This window comes from Myotis yumanensis, unplaced genomic scaffold (genome assembly GCF_028538775.1).
Source record: "Myotis yumanensis isolate MYYU_CA2020_CCGP unplaced genomic scaffold, mMyoYum1.0.hap1 SCAF_10, whole genome shotgun sequence".
Taxonomy (NCBI): domain Eukaryota; kingdom Metazoa; phylum Chordata; class Mammalia; order Chiroptera; family Vespertilionidae; genus Myotis; species Myotis yumanensis.
In genome coordinates, this window is record NW_027223761.1 from 25,245,148 (window position 1) to 25,265,084 (window position 19,937).

Below are 19,937 nucleotides of genomic sequence, written 5' to 3' on the forward strand. Positions count from 1 at the left end.
TAAAAAGCAGTCTCTGAGCTAATTTAATGTCATCAAATTTCACAAATCAATTGGAATATGAAGCATATACTTCGGAATGTAGTGCTCTTTTTTTTTTGAGCACTGAAAGAAAGTCTGAAGGGGAAAATGGGAAGATATAAAATCCTCCTAGTAAAATTTAGCACCAAGTTGGAGGGTCAGGGCATAAGAAACAAAAGCAGGGCTGTGATTCCAGCAATATGTCAAAAAACATTTCAACACCCTCCTGCAATGAAAACTGAGAAGTGATGGATCAAATAAAACATACATATGTTGAAATTCTTAGAGAAATTAGCAGGGAGGTATGTAAAACTGGTTTCCAGGCATGAAAGAGGAGGAAAAAACCATAAAACATGCAGGCAGGTTCATAGTGTGGCTGCTCTGCACAGGATCTAATATTCAATAACAAAAAAATAAGAGTGAAAACAAACATTTATAAATTTAAAAATAAAACATACATAAGTAATAAGCTAAAGAAATAAAATTCAATGAGAACTAGAAAATATTGAAAGCTAAGTTACAGTCTCTTTATTAAAGTATGCTGATCCAGATGTACTAGATATCCACATAAAAACATTAGTTTGGCTCCTTTAGGTTTTATTCAAACACCAATTCTAGGCTAGAAATATACCTACAAATTTATGGTAAATTGACTTTCAATAAGAGAACTAAGGAAACTCAAAAGGAAAAATGGTCTTTTCAACAAAATGATAGACAGCTGTATATCCATGTGCTAAAGAAATTGGACCCCTATTTAAACCACATATAAAAGTTTGATCAAAATCGGTCTTAGACCTAAATGTAATAGAACAAAACTATAAATTAAACTAAAACATCTTAAGTAAATACCTGGGGTCCTGGGATAGGTAATGATTTCAAATAAAACACCAAAAGCACAAGTAACAAACAAATACCCAAAACAGATAATTAGGACTACATAAAAATTAAACATGTTTGTGCTGCAAAATTACCATCAATACAGTGAAAAGGCAAAGTACAGAATGGAAAAATTACTCAAAAACCATATATCTGATAAGGGACTATATCCAAAATATACAAATAATAAAAAACACATAAAGCTATTTTAAATAAGTAAAGGTTTGAATAGAGATTTCTCCAAAAAGATATAAAAGTGTCCAACAAGCACATTAAAGTTTCTCAACATAATAGAAAATCATTAGGGGAATGCAAGTCAAAACCAAAGTGAGATACCACTTCTCACCCATTATGATGGTTAGAATCAAGAAGACAAAATTAAGCCAGCATTGGCAAAGATGTGGAAAATTGGAAGCCTCATACGCTACTAGTCATGATGTAATATGGTGCAGAAGCTTTGGAAAATAGTTTGGCGATTACTAAAAATGTTAAATATAGAGTTACCACATCATTAATTTAACTTCAACATATATAAAGAAAATAACTGACAGTATTTATTGCTAACCATAAAACTTGAAAGTGATGTCAGCATGATGGCCACATAGAAGTTTCCAGTGTATATATATCCAGGAGAGATGAAAACACACAGCCACACAAAAACTTGTACATGAAAATTCGTAATAGCAGTCTTCATAATGTAAAAAAGAGGAAACAATGCAATGTCTAACCTATGAACACATAAATAAAATTAGGTGTATCCATGCAATAGAATATTATTTGGCATTAAAAAGGAATTAAATATTCATACATACTGCAACATAGATGAGCCTTGTAAATATACTAAATGACGGAAGCTAATCACTAAAGACCTTATATGATTCATTTATATGAAGTTCAATAGTAGGTAAATATATAGAGAAGGAATATAAATTAATTTTATCTCAGAGATGGAGGAGGGGTAGGTGGAATAGAAATTAACTATGGGTACAGGAAATTTCTAATGGGTACAGGATTTCTTTTTGGGGAGACAAAATGTTTTTAAGTTAATTTTATGGTGATGGTTGCATAATCTTATGAATACACTAAAAACATTGACTTGTATAAATGGGTGACGGATTGTATGATAAGTGAATTTTATCTCAATAAACCTCTAAATATCAATAACATAAATGATCAATTGTGAAATGAACAAAATATTGCTTTTAGAAGCTAACATAGTAACTCAGTAGCTGAGTAGCTCTTAAGTAGAACACAAAAATAAAAAGATGGATAAATTTGCCTATAATACTTGTAAAAACATCTGTTTATCACAGGAAGAGTCATTATTATAAATATCACATTCATCCTATAAAGCTGTTATAATTTAAATTAAAATCTCAAGAGAGTTTTATGTGTATGTTTGCAATTTAACATGCTAATGTTAATATTTATATGGAAGATCAAGTGTGAAAGGAGTTTGAGAAAATAAACTTTGTACAGACTTTGAAAAAAAAATTGGTAACGCTGCTTGAGTGTCATATTAATAACTTGTAACATCGGTGTAATTACTGGTGATATTGACGCATGAATGTCATACTCTCTTTTACGGAGCTCTCAAAACAAAACAAAAGTATGTTTAGGAAAAAGGGGCACTTGGTGATTAACATGTGTTTAGAAAGCTAATGTAAAATATTGGTAATCTCACACATCCAATGACTATATTCCTAAAAAGTAAAGCAGTCATTCAGATCAATCTTTTCCAAGAACAAGGGACATTATGCAAAGCAAATTATCAAAGAATCACAAGATAGTGAGGAATTGCTAGGTCAAGTCCAGGGCACAGTAGAAATCAGAAATGGGAAGTAAACTGCATACCTGAGCACTTAGGTAGGTTTTACCCCAAGGACATGTGCACATCCTACAAATGGGGGCTTTTCTATAAGCACTTTTTCTGGGGGCTGGGAGCCAGGAATATGAGGGGTGAGTGAGCCAAACAGCCCAGTCTGCCCAAGATATTTTTAGGATAACTCAGTAGTAAGTATACTTGATATATTAAGATATTCATTTTATTTGGCGTGAGATTCAATAACAGATGAATGAATGTAGATACCTAAAAAGAGGAGGCAGTTCAAGACAGAAAGGTCAAATTCTACAAGGGCAGGTTAAATTCTCGGCATTTCTGCAAGTTCAAATGAAATTGTCAAGTCAGAAATATAGAACATGGAAAACATGTCTCTGAAACACGGGAATGGCCCAGAAAGTTACTCTGATCAAAGGCTATGGTTTCACTTGAATATTTATCTTGAAATGGCAGACCTTCATGATTAGAATATCTAAGTTTCTGGCAATAAATAGTTTCTTAGTTTCATCATCCATGTCCTTGACCATGTGAGGAAATTAGGATAATTCACCTATGCTCCAAGATAAACTATTTTAACCTCTTAGGTGTTTATCACAAATCACACACTCTAGGAAAACAGAGAATAAAGTCTCCCATAACCTTCACATCAAGATGGATTTGATCTGATGAGAACTGTATTGGCTTCTTCAGTAAAGATGAGCCCTAGGCTGTGTTCCTTACATTTGCAGAAAATTTTCATGACCCAGCAGTCCTATGTTCCTCTTTCTTTCTCCCTAAAAGCCCTATCAATAAGGTAAGAAACTCTTGAGATCAAGCAAGAGGAAGACAGATGATCAAACAATGATTTTTTGCTAAAATCATAAAACAGAGGAGCTCATCACATTGGCTATGAATAACCTACTCATCATAAAAATGTATCAGGTCATGTTGGAAACTTGGGAAAGTTGGCCTTGGAACAGTACACTACAATATCAATGTCTGTTTTACCAGAAGCTTAGTTCATTCCAGTACCAGAATTACTCTTGTTGTTAAAAGTTAGACATTTCATAAAGAGATAGAGAGAAAGAGGAACTCCATGAGATCTCCATAGGTACCATTTGAGAGCATGGCCCTGGCTGTTTGTACTTATATAGGCTTCTTTCTTGTATTATTTAATTTTCTAAACTGTAAGAGGATGGGTCGAGACAAAACCAGCAGTTTTTAATTCTGCTTTGGAACTAGAAAATATTCTGAGAAAAAAACCCCACATACACACATATTCCTGTAACTATGCATACAATTTCAGAGAGTTTGTGGGTCCCCTGGAGCTCACGTGGGAGCTCTGGAGAGCTTCCTGGGCAACCAGGCTAAGAACTGGATCAGGCAGGCTCAGAACCCTCCCAGTCTGAGAACACCTGCCTCTGTAACTCAGCTCCTCTCGCCAGCCTTAGGAGGAAGGAGTCGAATCTCTTACAGCAAACCCTCTAAACACTTTGGAGCCCACGCAGCTAAATAAACAGTGTATCAATTTGAATGTATAAGAAAAAGGGGCATAAGTGAAGGTAGCCAACATTTCCTTTTCACCTACCAGTCATTCCTTTTTGGAGACTGTGAACAACCAGCACACAAGGCCTCATGTTTGAAACCGAGTTAAGTAGAGGCATTTGTATTTAAAGTTGTGGAGACAGCATGACTTGCAGTTGGGGAACCAGAGTTGACGACCCACTTCTATGTCTTATTTCATGTTACTGTGCACAAATACATCTTTATTTATAAAATAATAATAATAGGCCTATTTACTTCCCTCAAAAATTGTGAAGATGGTGGCTGATGTGTATAACATAAGCAGCGTGAGTCTCATGAGATTTCTGAAGCTCTGGACAAATGACAACTGTCACCTGCAAAGTACCGTATGCCATGGTTTCTCAAACTTTAACATATCTGTATATGTCGCCATAGCCACAGATCACGTATTTAATATTTTTTCTTTAGAGTGCACCCTTCCTTTAAAAAACAGCCTTTGCCAAAATAATGATAACCTAGAAAGAACTTGTTTAGTGTGTTTGTTATGTTTTTCTAATACACATTCAAATGAAGTCATGTTTACTAAAAATCGTTTCAATTGTTACTGTGTGGCTTAAAAAACTATTTTGAAAACTATGCTTTGGCAAACATGTGGCTACAACAAGCCATTAACCTTAGCTTAAATTAAACCTAACCTGGGTCTATCTTCCCTGTCCAGGTGAAAGACTTGAGCAGGTGGAAAGGGAAAGCCCTAAAGAGACCAGATGGACGTGTCTTGGGAATTTGATGTTCAGCCAGTGAGTTACAGTCCCTGAGGGCTGTGAGCAAGGAAGGAAGAGGCCAGGAGGCCAGGACAGAAGTAGCTCTTTAATCTCCTGCTATGAAGAAGCACCATGGTGTAGGAATAAAGAATGCATGGGTGTTTGCACTGAACGATTGTTGTGACTGATTTCTTGGAGGCTTTGGAAGCCAAACAATTGTAACTCACCAACGAGTCCTTGCAAATCACCTTGGGATGTGCAGGGCTGTGGCAATCACATTAAGTACTGGTGAACTAGGAGCACGCAGCATTACAGAGGATTCTTGGTAACAGTGTGCAACAAATACTTAAATAATGCTATTTTTCCACTAAATGCCTCCCCTCCTGTCTGCCTTTTTTGACCCAGTATCACTTTAACACCCCATCAAACATAGATGACAGGTCCCAAGGTCCAAGTTCATCGAGTAGTCATTTCTATAATCTTGTCCTTGCCCCAGAATCCCTTTCCTTTTTTACAAATGGCTGCTTTATGTTCAATAATGAAAAACATTTTATTTTGGTGTCAAAAATGCCAGTAGCCTCTGCTAAACTCCCAAGATCTCATGTCAAGAGGAGAAATCTCTTGAAGACAGTATCCTGAACACTTTCTTGTTACCAAAGGAAGAGCAGCTTACCTCAAAAGGACTAAGATGAAAATTTACATGTATAAACACACAAACATTTTGAGCACTCTGGCAAGCATTTATAGTTTTGAAAATATTGCTTGTCAATGCAGTGACACCACAAAAAAAAAACCACCCACAAGAACCCATAAACATAATTCTAGATGTCAGTCCAGAGGCCTTTATTTCGGAATCCTAAAAACATTCTTTTCTAATCACTTAATCCCTGTTGTGATTTTTTGGATACATTAGAAAATGTATAACATTTTCTAAAGAAAATGTATAACATTTTCTAAAGAAAATAACACTTACTTTATTGATGCATACATGTCTTTTAAAACATATTAAATATATTTTTAGAAAATACACAGAATAAATACAAATGGAGATTTATATGCATATATAAATTTTCCTTATATGCAGATATAAAAACATCTGAAGTCAGATAATTTCTCAGTAGAAAGTTTTCCTAGACACACATATAAAATACCTATATCCAGCTTCTAAGTGCCTGGGCTGCTGCACATACATGATCTAGTCCAGACTGTGCTTTTGTTTATGCTGCTTCTCCAATTGTCCAAACCCTTCCTCTGTTCTTAATAATGGCATTTTTTCAACCCTTTTTTTTTTTTACTTTTCCCAACTCTGCGTTTGTTTTCCCAATAATGCATGATCAATACAAAATAAAGAGTGCAAGTATGTCTAGAGAAAACATCTCAGAGGTAATTGCTATTATAAGTTCAAAATTCTTTCTCTCATTTACTTCTCTCCCCAAAATATATAAATATATGTGTATATGCATATATATTGTATATTATGTTTAAAATTCAGTATAGAATGCAGACACACATGGCTATATATATATATATATATATATATATATATATATACTAGAGGCCCGGTTTATGAAATTTGTGCATGGGTCTCTAGGTCTGGCTGTCAATCAGGGCCAATTGCGGCCTTCTGGCTGCTGGCTTGGCCTTCCTTCTGGCTGCCAGCTAGGGCCTCCCTTCCCCAGCTGCCGGCTGCCATCCAGGGCCTTCCTTCATTCCATGCCGCCCCCTGTGGTCATTACATGTCATAGTGAGTGATAGAACTCCTGGTCTCCTGGTCGAACTCTCGTGGCAACACTTTACATGTTAGATATATATTTATATATTCTGTTCTTATATAACTGTATGATACAAGTATCTGCATTAATCAGGACTCCTTTAGCTCAAACTGATAGAAATCTAATGCAAGTCAATTATAACTTCCCCCAACCCTCAAAGGCTTCTTCTGTTCATACAGGAAATATTATTCAGCTTTCTACCTCTAAAAAGTCCAGAAATAGAGCTAGATAGCTTCCAGAACAGCAGGTTTTAGAAATCATTCAAATATAGCTGTCAGAACTCTCATTATCTCAAGTATTAAATCTCTACCTCTTAATTCTGTTTTTGTTTGTTTTTCTGTTTGCATCATTGCTTCCTTCTAAAAATAACGTTTTCCTTGTATCTGGGGAAGGAATATCTTTCCCCATTGTTCAGAAGAAGATCCACGAGTAGAATTCAGCTTAGACACCTTGTCCAAAACTATATCTGTCATTATAGATGGAGAGTTCTATTGGCTATCTTCGGGTAGGGAAAGATGGTCAGTTCCACCTGAACCCCAAAGAAACTTTTCCTGGGTAAAACAACAGGAAAAGTTCACTATACATCTCTACATTAATACGTAAAGTTTTATCTTATCTCATTTAAGTTAGGCAGATAACAAAGGCTGTTCTAAGTGAGAGTGAGGAGTTATTTTTATCTTGTTTATGTGCAAGAAATACAGGAGATCAAGGATACATGATATTGGGCTTCCCTAGACTTATACTTGCTTTTTAGGAAAGGGTGTCTGAGGTTTGATGGTTTCAGCAGCTCAGGTGGAGTAGATCCACTGGGTCAGGGTAGTCCAGAACCAGGGTTGGAAGTTGTATATTCCAATACTTTATTTATTGTTGTGCCATTGGCCCACTAGAGGATTAGTGGTGCAGGTGGGCTATGTCCTTATTGCACTTTGAAATAGCTGAACACCTTTCTTTTTCTTTAAATTTTCATTAATTTCAGAGAGGAAGGAAGAAGGAGAGAGAGATAGAATCATCAATGATGAGAGAAAATCAATGATTGGCTGTCTCGTGCACCCCCACTGGGGTTCGAGCCCACAACCCGGGATGTGCCCTGACTGGGAATCAAACTGTGACCTCTTGGTTCATAGACGCCCAACCACTGAGCCACCACGGCCAGGCTGAACACCTTTTCTTTTTATGATTATGTCATCATGTATTTTCCTTCTACTAAAGGATATTTAGACATGTTTGGCTAAATTATTCTTTGCTGTAATTCATAACAATGCAATGGCTATCATGTTCATACATGTATGTTAAGCTCTCTGGTTTTATGGATACAAATTTCTTGAAGTAAAATTACTAAAAAATTATTCCTTTTTAAACACAAGCTTAAATGCCTTAACTCTTGAAGGCCACACTCATAACTCTATTCCACCTAAAATTGCAATGTTTCCCTAATATTCTCTTTCATGTTTACTCATTTAACAAGTTCACCGTGAGTTCCTATTATGAGTCAGGCTTTGTGCAAGGTGCTAATGTAATTACAAAGAAAAATAATCCATGGTCATCATCCTTTAAGAGAGAGTAATTTAGTCAGGTAGAAAGATAGGAGGACAAGTAATTACAATTTGGTGTGATTTGTGCCATCAGAAGGTTGAGTGCAGGTGTTTTGAAAGCAAAGATATACTGACTGTCCGGAGAAAGAAGTCTTCATTCAGAAGTGTTATGTCCTCATCAACAAATGGTGATGGAACTGGAAATCCAAATGCAAAAATATAAATCTAGGCACAGACTTTACATTTTACAAAAATACAAAATGGACCACCAACCTAAATGTAAAATGTAAAACTATAAAACTCCTATAAAATAACATAGGAGAAAACATAGAGGACCTTGGATATGGTGATACATTTTAAGATGTAATACTAAAGACATGCTCCATGAAAGAAATAATTCCTGAGCTGGACTTCGTTAAAATCCTACTCTGTGAATCCTACTCAATATCAAGAGAATTAGAAACTAACCACAAACTGGGGTGGGGGGGGGATATTTGCAAAATACACATCTTCTAGAGGACTATTATTCAATATATAGAAAGAACTCTTAAAACTCAGATATAAAAAAACAAAACAACAACCTGATTAAAAATTGGGTTAAAGGCCTTAGCAGACACTTCACTAAAGAAGACCTATGACAAATAAACATATGAAAAGATGCTCCACCATATGTCATCAGGGAAATATAAATTAAAATAATAATATTTATTAGAATGGCCCAAATCTAGAATACTAACATCACCAAATGCTGGTGAGGATGTGGAGCAACAGAGACTCTCACACATTACTGGTGGGGAAAAAAATAAAGGTACAGCCATTTTGTAAGACAGTTTGAGGTTTCTTAAAAATTACACATTTTCTTACCATATGATCAAGAATTGTGATTCTTGGTGTTTACTCAAAGGAGTAAAAAAGCTATGTCAATACAAAAACCTGCACAAGATGTTTACAGCAGCTTTATTCATAACTGCCAAACTGAAGCACCCAAGATGTACTTTAGCATGTGAACGAATAAACTGTGGTACATTCCAGACAGTGGAATATTATTCAGCACTAAAAATAAATGAGTTATTAGGCCCCGAGAAACCTTAAATGCATATTACTAATTGAAAGAAGCCAATCTGGAAGGCTACATACTTCACGATTCCAATTGTATGACATTCTGGAAAAGGCAAAACTACAGAGAGTAAGAACACTAATATGAAAATCAGTGACTACTGAAAGGGGTGGAGGGATCAAGAGATAAATAGGCAGAGCACAAAGGATTTTTACGACAGTAAAATTTTCCGTATGATACTATAATGATTGCTATATGTTATTATACATTTGTTCAAACCCATAGAATGTAAAACACCAAGAGTGAATTCTAAAATAAAAATAAATTATAGACTTTGGGTGTAAATTCATCCTTGGCATAAAAAAAGTACCATTCTGGTAAGTGATGTTCATAATGGGGGAGGGTGTGCATGTGTGAAGGTAGGAGGTATATGGAAAATCTTCGCACCTCCTTCTTAATTTTATTGTAATCCTAAAATTGCTTGAAAAATAGTCTTTAAAAAGTGATATGTGATTTCTGGAAAATGAATAGAAGGGGGTGTGTGTGATCATTCCTAAGTAGAGGAACACTACAAGAAAAGGCAGGGGCCGTGGAAAAGGGAGAGTGTATTCAAGATCTATTAGGTTTGGTTGTGATAGGAACAACTGGTACCTGGAAGGGCTGTCAGACAACTTAAAGATAATTTTTAACATTTGAGACCCATTGCTCTTATGTCCCTATTGCTTATGCTCATCAATAAACTGCAAACTTTTTGAGGACAGGAACAACATTTTATTCATTTTGCATCTACTATACTTTGTATAGTGCCTGAAATGCATATGCAAGCACACATACATACACACACACACACACATGCACACACACGCAAATTCACACACAAGTGAATGACATTCAAATTGTGGTTGTCTTCTCAAAGTCACAGTTTTTTCTTTTCAATGAAATATTTCAATTTAGGAATTTTATAATAATCTACATTTTTCTTATCTATAATAATAAAAGGGAAATATGCTAATTAGACCAGGCTTCTTCTGGACGTCCATCCGGACAAAGCCACAGTGGCTGCAAGGGCCGAGGTGTGTGGGACAGGCAGGGCAGCGTGGGAGAGGAGGCAGGGCCACAACCGCTACCACCACCGCCTCTTTTGCAGAGACTGCACTGGAGAGACAGTGGTGGTGTGGGAGAGGGCGCAGTGCAGGCCGGTCCAGTGCCATGGCCCCTTCTGCAGAGGCAGTGGGAGAGGGGGCTGTACGGTCCCAGTCCCAGTGCTGCCCCTTCTGCAGAGGCAGCCACAGAGGCAGCGGTGTGGGCCTGGTCCTGGTGCCACACCTCTGCAGAGGCTGGACAGGGTATGATCTACTGGGCCTCAACATCCCATAGCCTCTCCCCCAGCTGGCCTGGCCCCAGATTGCCCCCACCCACCAGTGGGCAGGGGCCGGGGCTGGCAGTCGTGGTGGCTGGCAGTGGCAGCAGTAGCGGGGTGATGGAGGCGGCACCTTCCCATAATCGCCCGGTCGCCTCCAGTCAGTAAGACATCGCCTGAGGGCTTCCGGACTGTGAGAGGGGGCAGGCCGGGCTGAGGAACTGCCCCCCCACCCAGTGCACGAATTTTTGTGCACTGGGCCTCTAGTTGCATATAAAAGGGAATAAAAATCACCTATAAAACTACCACTATAATTGCTCTCTCTCTCCTTCTCTCTGTCTCTCATGCACACACACACACACAATTATAACTTTGCTATTTTCTTTATTTTTCCACTTCCTTGACATGCCATGTTCCCATATCATTTTAATCAACCCCACTGTTACTTTTAAATAACTGCTACCTCTGTGGTTAGGTAGCCAAGTGATTTCCACATTTTGATGTTGGAAACTGATGTATCCAACTCAACTGCACTATTCCTGGCTAAACCACCATCATTTTTTTTCAGCTGAACTGCTGTAAAGCCATCCATCTTCTACCACTGGTCCTGCACTCTCATGTACAGAGTGATCTTATAAAAACAAAAACCTATTCAAAATCCTTTAAACTTAGAATGAAATGGAAACTCCCCATCATAGTCCCCCTGCAACATTGTGCTTGCTTACCTCTCTCTCTCCTCTCATTTCAGCCATCCTGGTGGTGAGTCTCTGTGTTCCTGCCACACAGGCCACACATCAGTTTCTCAAATACTCCAAGCTCTTTCCACCCCAGGGCTCTCACAGGACACACGCCACGCCTGGAATGCCTCTTTCTCCCACTCTTCCCTTGGCTGACTTCTCATTTTTCAGAGGCCGCTTCCTTGATCACCCTGACTAGCCTCCTCTTCCACTACTTAATGACACATTTATTGACAACTGGCAAATAAAAGATTTATGTGTTGGTTTACTGATTTATTTTATGCCTCCTCCACTGGACTATGAGCAGTTCAAGAGTAGGGACTTGGCCTGTTTCATTCATCAGTACATATCGAGACCGAGTATAGATTTTATCACATGGGAGTCACTCAAAGTGCAGAGTACAATGGAGACATTAAGGGGGATTTTAAGGCAGTGATTCTCAAATGTGGCACCAGCACCAGCAGCATGAAGCATCAACATCATCTGAGAATTTGTTAGAGATGGACCTGGAGAGTATTTTGCTAAGTGAAATAAGCCCTACAGATGATTTTGACATTCACAGTTGACAACCACTGTTGTAAAGTATCTGTTTGAAACCAAACCATACATACTTTAAAAGTTGCCATAGCATACATTTCTTAGAATGTGAGATTTGAAACTTAAATATCACTGAAATTAATCTACCATTTAATGATAAAAATTTGTTTAAAAATAATTTTTAAAATATTTTAATCTCATAATTTGTGATAGTTCTGGTTTTAAGTTTTAACATTCTAAAACATACATATTTCTTATAAACATTCAGTATAATTTTACAGCGCATATTTTCTCTGAAGAGAGTCCTCAAATGTAAAGTTACTTTCATACTGATGGCTGGGTATTAATTCAGCTAAAATCAGGTAGAACTACGAAAAATGGTATTTTTGTCTCAAGAAGGTTCAAACACTGAATGGATCTGGATGACTTATCAGACACTTTGCCTTTGATGTGAATTTTTCTCAAACTGATTGTAGTTGTTTTATTTAAGGGGAATTATTCATTTTTCACATTTGGAATATTGCATGAAAAGAGATAGTTCACTGGGCAAAACTATCAATGGGATTTCAAAGAAGAAAGAAAATTCATTGAAGACTTCAGACTGCATCCAAAACACCCGAATTACCTGACCTACATAACTGGATCAAGTGTGACTATGGATACCATCTAATAAAACATATATGCATGGAAAGAATAAAAATTCTCTTAAAACATTAAATGGGAACTAAAAAGAGAGAAAATATATTGATTGAATTTCTGTAATGTAATAAGCATTGTACTAAGTACTGTATTTTAAACTTATATTGTTCTCTCTACTATCATTTTTATTTACTCCAATGCAAAGGTTTTCTGGTTTGCCTAATGAAAACTAAAGGCAAGCCTTTCTAAATAGAACCATCTATGGTGGGGCATACACTGGCTTCCTATTGGGTTCTCACTGAAATAAAAATTTTTAAAAAATATATGAGCTTTAGATATCCTCTTAGTGGAAGTAACTTATAGAGAATAAATATGAGTATATCTTCCTGCTCACTGATCTTTCTGTTTTAAGTAATATATAAGAAATATTTTAAATACTTATTTTTAAAAGAAAAGGACACATTTCCAAACCAGTGATTATCCATATCTAACTTTGAATACATGATTCGAAATTAAACCTCTCATTCCCAAAGGGAAGCAGTTGACATTTTTAAACGAAGAAATAAAAATAAAGTTTTCAGAATAGGACAAAGTTAATTTTCTTATCACCTTTAAAACCATGAGAAAATAAAGATGGCATGTTGAAAACCTTTTGTCTCTGGCTTAAGTCAGTTAATTTCATAGTTGTATTACTTGTTTATTTTAACATTTAATGATATAAGATATACTTTAAGTTCAGATTTTTTCTCAGGTTTTATACTTTGACTGAAATTTTTTACTAAAATATCTTGCATAAAATAATTTCTTAAGAACATTTCAAAAATAAGTACTTTCACAAGCAATTCCATTACATATATATTTGAATCAACAACTAATTTTGGAGTAGAATTTGTGAATAACTATTTCAATGAAACTAATATTCTAATGAATTTAAAAACAGTCAAAACTGGAGAGGCGGCATTTGTTTTACATGCAAGACAAACTGATGCTTAAAATATAGATCATATATTTCTTATTTTTAAAGACAAATTTCTAATATTTGAAATAACATACACTCATCACCAATTCTGAAATCAATATCAATTATTCTTAAATGGCTTCTCTACGTACTTTTAAGAAAACAGAAAAGTAATGTAAAATTCCCAGATTGATGTACTTGAAACATACCAGAGTCAGAATTCTGGGTTCAGCCGCATTGGGAATCCTTCATTGCTGACAACAGTCTCAAGTGACAGTCTTCTCTAAAGCACTGCTCAGCATGACAACAGAAAGTTCTCTCTTCCACGCCTGCCTTTTCCCTCAGCTGGAGGGTTACATATTGAATGATGCACAAAGCTTGTGACTGGAGGGTTTTTAGACAACTCTTTAAACTCCTGAGTCTGAATAATGAATTTTTTAAAGACAACTCATCGCTTTATGAGAATATCTGTATTGTTTTTTATTACCTTATTTTAAGAGGGTTGGTAATGGGGTGTCATAGAGGGGCTGCCTTCACGTGTCATTGGTTATTAGTGTCTATGTATGATTCACCTAGGTGACATTTAGCCATACAATTGTCAGTGACATTTTGATAATTTTATTGTCAGTTTTTAATAATTTATTGCACTTTCTTATGTTATTTGAATGAGCTGTGCAGATTAATATAGAAGGTAGGAGGAATGCTTCAGTCTGAATAATAGCGGCCTGACAAACAAGACTTTTTTTTTAATTGGTGAGCCAGGTAATGCTTTATGATAGCTGAGTGGGGTTCAGTAGGAATTCTTAGGTACTTTTCAGCTTTTCATGGAAATAATCTCATTTTCTTGTTTGTTAGAGAAAAGTACAATACAAGCCTTTGTAATTTCTGAAAAATCCTGCATCTGTTAAACTTGGCATTGCTTTATATTGGCTCTGGCCTGAATATAATGGAGTGACTGTAATCTGAAAGTGAGTGGGTAATTGTTATGTAAAAATGAATAAACAAGCAAATTAAATTGAACTCCCCCCCCCCCCCCCTTCTTCCCCCTCATGCTTAACATGCACTTGATGAGATGCAATGGAGAATTACACTTATTTCTGTCAAGAAAGCCTCCACAGGACAACCTGGAATTGGCACTGACAAGACACTTAATGGATATGGCCTTGAGTTGACCACCAGACTTAAATACTGATTTTCCAGTAAGCTCACAAAATAGAAAAATGTAACTCCACACAACACTCCAAAACTTTTCAATGAATGATCCATTACTGCAATCCCTGTTTTTAAATTGCCTGCAGCATCAAGGAATTAATAAAACCATATAGGTTTCCATCACAGGGACCCTCATCTGGAATCTTGATTGGTATCTTGCAAAGACCTCAACAGCAACAATTTTTTTTTTAATTACACAAGCATCAGAAATTATTTAATGAATAAGTGCTTAATTTTTATTTTTTTAAATATATTTTTGATGAGAGAGAGGAAGGGAGAGGGAGAGAGAGATAGAAACATCAGCGAGAAAGAAACATCAATCAGCTGCCTCCTGCATGTCCCCTACTGGGGATTGAGCCCGCAACCCGGCATGTGCCCTGACCAGGAAGCGCACCAGTGACCTCTTGGTGCAAGGGACAACGCTCAACCAACTGAGCCACACCGGCCAGGCAAGAGTACTTTATTTTTGTTGACATTATTTTCCTCTGAGGTTAGTGATAGCTGCTCAAAATATTCATTCTTTAAAATATATTTTTATTGATTTCAGAGAGGAAGGGAGAGAGAGAATCATTGATCAGCTGCCTCCTACACACCTCCTACTATGGATTGAGCCTGCAATCAAGGCATACGCCCTGACAGGAAATCAAACCATGAGCTCCTCGTTCATAGATTGATGCTCAACACTGAACCACACTGGCTGGGCAAAATATTCATATTCTGATGGACTCATTTGGTGAGACTAAGAAGTCTGCCTGGCAAAGTGAGGGGAGGAAAAGGGCATGGACAGGGGAAGGGCTATAAACAGCAGGGAAGGGGTATTTTATAGTTGATCAGGATCTGAACGCAGGAGTCTCAATTTTATTATATATTCTCTTGAGCATAAAACATCAAGGAAAGCACAATATGCATAGTTTGTAATGTACATGATCATTCCCCAGTAATGTACACATGTTCTCTAACTACCTGATATACTTGTCCTGTCGCTTCTATAGCCCTTGTGCATCCCTCCATTATATACAGCATCGCACAGTGCACAGCATGGCACAGTGCTTAACACTGAAGTGGCTTCTATATAATTCCTGGCACTGCTTACCTAATATATGATACCAGGGAGGTCACTTTGCCATGTTAAGCCTCCATTTCCTCACTTACAAAATGGGGGTAAAAATCGACCATACTGTTTTTGAGTTGCTGTGTGACTAAAATAATATAGGTCATCAATAAAATCCCTGAAAGATCCTTAATAAATGTTACCTGTTGTAACTAATCGTTGTAATTTAATAGTATCATTATTATTAACTAGAGGCCTGCCCAGTGCATGAATTCATGCACATTGAAAGGAAATTAATTAAAAGAATTTTTTTTAAATTAAGTCATTTGGTATTGAATTTCTTTTAAAAAAATATATTTTATTGATATTTTTACAGAGATGAAGGGAGAGGGATAGAGAGTTAGAAACATGGATGAGAGAGAAATATGGATCAGCTTCCTCCTGTACACTGCCGACTGGGGATGTGCCCACAACCAAGGTACATGCCCTTGACCAGAATCGAACCTGGGACCCTTTACTCTGTAGGTCGACACTCTATCCACTGAGCCAAACCAGCAGAAGAAATATTTTAATATCACCATTCGCCCTTTCTCTATAATAGAAGTGTCAACTAAATTCATGATCAACAATGACAGATCAAAACACATGCGTGTGACTGGCACCAGGGAGAGCTTTGTATGTATCATGCATGCACAAGTCAACTTAGCCTTTAATATATAGAGAATAAACTTGCTTAATTAGACCTGCTTTCTGAGTTACCTAAACTTTTTCCAGCCCAGTGAAGCACCCCAACTTCATTTTCAGGTAATTATCAGCAACACCGAAGTAAATATCAACACGAAGCAGATTATTGTAGATTACGTAGGGAGAACAAAGGGTAAAATATATAACTGTAGCAGTGTTTGACTATATTCTGTGTAGTGAGAAAATCTGAAGTCATTTTCAAGGTCCACTTTCTTTTCAGTCAGGTCGAGTTTCTAAGCTTTCTAAATCTCTGTTTTTCTGGCTAATGAAAAGAAAATAGGATTCTACCGAGTTTCCTATCTACCTACTCCAGGACTTCTGTGAGGATCAAATGCGATGAGGCATGGGAAAATGCTTCACAGACATTTGGTTAAAGTGTGAAATTGTTACAGAAGACTGGAGAAAAACCAAGCAATGCTTAGAGAAAGGGGAGTTACATTTTATCATAATTATGCGCAGGCCAAGAGAAAAATGTGTCTTTCAAATTCTGGGCCCCCAACATGGAGGAAACTTTCCCTATTTATACCTTTTCTAGTTCTTTGTCTTCCAAATTTGGAATGAGACTTCCAGACCTTCTGAGAAAGAAGGCCTATGTGCTGGGAAGGGGCCATGAGACCATATCTCAAGGCCTGGCCTGGTGCCAGCACTGACAACTCTGTCTGGGGCATAGTTTATGGCTTCTCTGGAATGGGAGTAGTCTTATTTTCCTTATTATTTAATCAAGCAAGTGTGTACAGAAGCCAAAATAGCAGGTTTAAAATTTCAAACAGCAGTTTTTATATAAGATGGATGCTTTAAAATGTTTGCACCTGGCTATAAAGCAAGTCGTGTTCCTGGGCTGAAGAAACTTTAAGTAGGCTAGTTGTTGCTAGAGAGAGGAAGCTGGGTGTTTCTACATGAAATCATTACCCGGTGCCCACAGCCACCATTTCCTGGCTGGGCTGGGCTGTGGGCCATATTTTGTGCCATGGGGGTCTCGGCAGCGTTGGCTGCAATTTGGTGGGCTGTAGCTCCAGGGTGGTGACAGGGCCTGTGGCCCACTTGGGGGAAGTTGAGTGTTGCTTTGTGGATGACAGGTCTGCAGTGCCATTTCTCTATGCGCATCATGGCAGCTCCTTTGTTGAGCATCTGCCCCCTGGTGGTCATTGCATGCCATAGCGACCAGTCAGATCATTGACACTTAACATATTAGCCTTTTATATATATAGACTAGAGGCCCAGTGCACAAAAATTTGTGCACTCGGGGGGGAGAGGGGGTCCCTCAGCCCATCCTGTGCCCTCTCGCAGTCTGGGACCCCTCAGGAGATAATGACCTGCTGGCTTAGGCCTGATCCCGGGTGGCAGAGGGCAGGCCCAATCCCTAGGTGCAGCCCCTGGTCGGGCTCAGAGCAGGGCCGATTGGGGAGTTGGGGCGCCGCCCCCTGTCATGCACAGAGCAGGGCGGATGGGGAGGTTGTGATGCCACCCCTAGTCACGCTCAGGGTAGGGCCGATTGGGGGGTTGGGGCACCGCCCTCTGTCACACTCAAGGCAGGGTCGATAGGGAAGTTGCGGCGCCACCCCCTGCCACGCACAGAGCAGGGCCGATCAGGGGGTTGGGGCGCTGCCCCCTGCCATGCACAGAGCAGGGCCGATCAGGGGGTTGGGGCGCTGCCCCCTGTCACACACAGAGCAGGGACCATCGGGGCTTGGGGCTCCGTACTCTGTCACACACAGAGCAGGGCCCATCAGGGGTTTGGGGAGCTCCCCCTTGTCATGCACAGAGCAGGGTCAATCAGGGGTTTGGGGAGCTCCCCCCTGTCATGCACAGAGCAGGGCTGATCAGGGGGTTGGGGAGCTGCCCCCTGTCACACACAGAGCAGGGCCAATCAGGGGGTTGAGGAGCTCCCCCCTGTCACGCACAGAGTAGGGCCAATAGGGGAGCTGGGGCACTGCCCCCTGTCACATACAGAGCAGGGCCCGTGGGCTGGGGGAGTAGTTGAGGCGCCACATCCTGTCACACTCAGGGCAGGGCCGATGGGGAGGTATGGCTCTACCCCGTCTCACATAGAGCAGGGCCCATGGGGGGGTTGGGGCGTCGCCACTGTCACACACAGAGCTGCAGGGCTGATCAGGGGGTTGGGGCGCTGCCCCCTGTCACACACAGAGCCGCAGGGCAATCAGGGCGTTTGGGCGCTGCCCCCTGTCACGCTGATCCCGGTGCCGGGAAGCCTCGAGGCTCCGCTGATCCCGCCCGGCAGGGTCACAGATCCGGGTCCCAGACCGCAGACAGCCTCGCCTGCTGCCGCCCGCCTTCAGCATGCAAATTAGCCGCCATCTTGTTGCTTCAGGGTGGGGGTCCCCACTGGGGTGCCTGGCCAGTCTGGGTGAGGGGCTGAGGGCCGTTTTCAGGCTGGCGGGCGACTGGAGCTCCAAACCTCTCCTTTTTTTCTTTTTTTTTTATTCTGGCATTTATTTACCTTCCATGGCTGTCACTGGAGCTGAGAGCCGGCTTTCTCTCTGAGGCTCGCTGAAAGCAGGTTTCTGGCCTTTGTTTTCTGTATTCGAAACAATGTTGCGACTCCAGCTCTGAGATCCTGGCTGACTTACAGGAGCTTTCTGGAGTTTTGTTTATCTTCTGTAAATGTTACTATGTTTCCAACTGAAGCTCAGAGGCCGGCGGGGAACTGAGCAAGCCTCCTGTTAGCTTCCAGCTGCCTGGCTGCCGGCCGCCATCTTGGCTGACAGTTAATTTGCATAAGGATACGCTGATTAGCCAATGGGAAGGGTAGCGGTCGTACGCCAATTACCATGTTTCTCTTTTATTAGTGTAGATTATATATATAGAAGATGCTCCAACTCTCAATCCTGTGATCCTTTTGATATGTGCATAACCTGAAGAGTCTGGTTACCATGTTACCTCTATAACCTGGAGGTGGCAGGTTAATGAAGTAGCTTTGACTTTTAATGTCTTCAAATGACATTAGTTTTGATATGACTTCTCTAGCTGCTTTCATGTGTAAGCAGCTAGAGAATTAGTTTAATGTGAACCTATCATTGATTGAATGTATACATATCAACTGGAACAATTATCTGTACAATTTAATTGGTATGCTCACACACTAATATATTGAATTTACTTTCCCATGCCATAAACATATGTAAAATTTCTGCAGAAAAGTTATTGCAGCTCTCATTTTAGAGTGTAAGTCCTCCAGGGAGGCTTAGGAGATAGATTTCCCAAAATGAGCTCTTAAGCACTCATGGGGAAAACCCACAAATTGGTATTTGGGGCAGCCTGCTGTGTGTCTAATTACCAAGATATTAGTTTCAGGAGAGAGAAAACTTGTTTTTTTTTTTTT

General features: G+C 39.0%; 1 protein-coding gene across 4 annotated transcripts in view; it reads right to left on the reverse strand.

The window, feature by feature from the left end:
• ANO3 (anoctamin 3) overlaps positions 1 to 19,937 on the reverse strand; it is a 263,819-nt gene that overhangs the window by 119,908 nt on the left and 123,974 nt on the right. The window contains exon 1 of one of the 4 annotated variants that reach the window (XM_070428140.1): positions 13,800 to 13,966. The exons of the other annotated variants lie outside the window; for them this stretch is intronic. The gene's annotated coding sequence lies outside the window, so the exon portion shown is untranslated. Of the gene's footprint in view, positions 1 to 13,799; positions 13,967 to 19,937 lie in introns of those variants that run through there. 4 annotated transcript variants of the gene reach the window in all.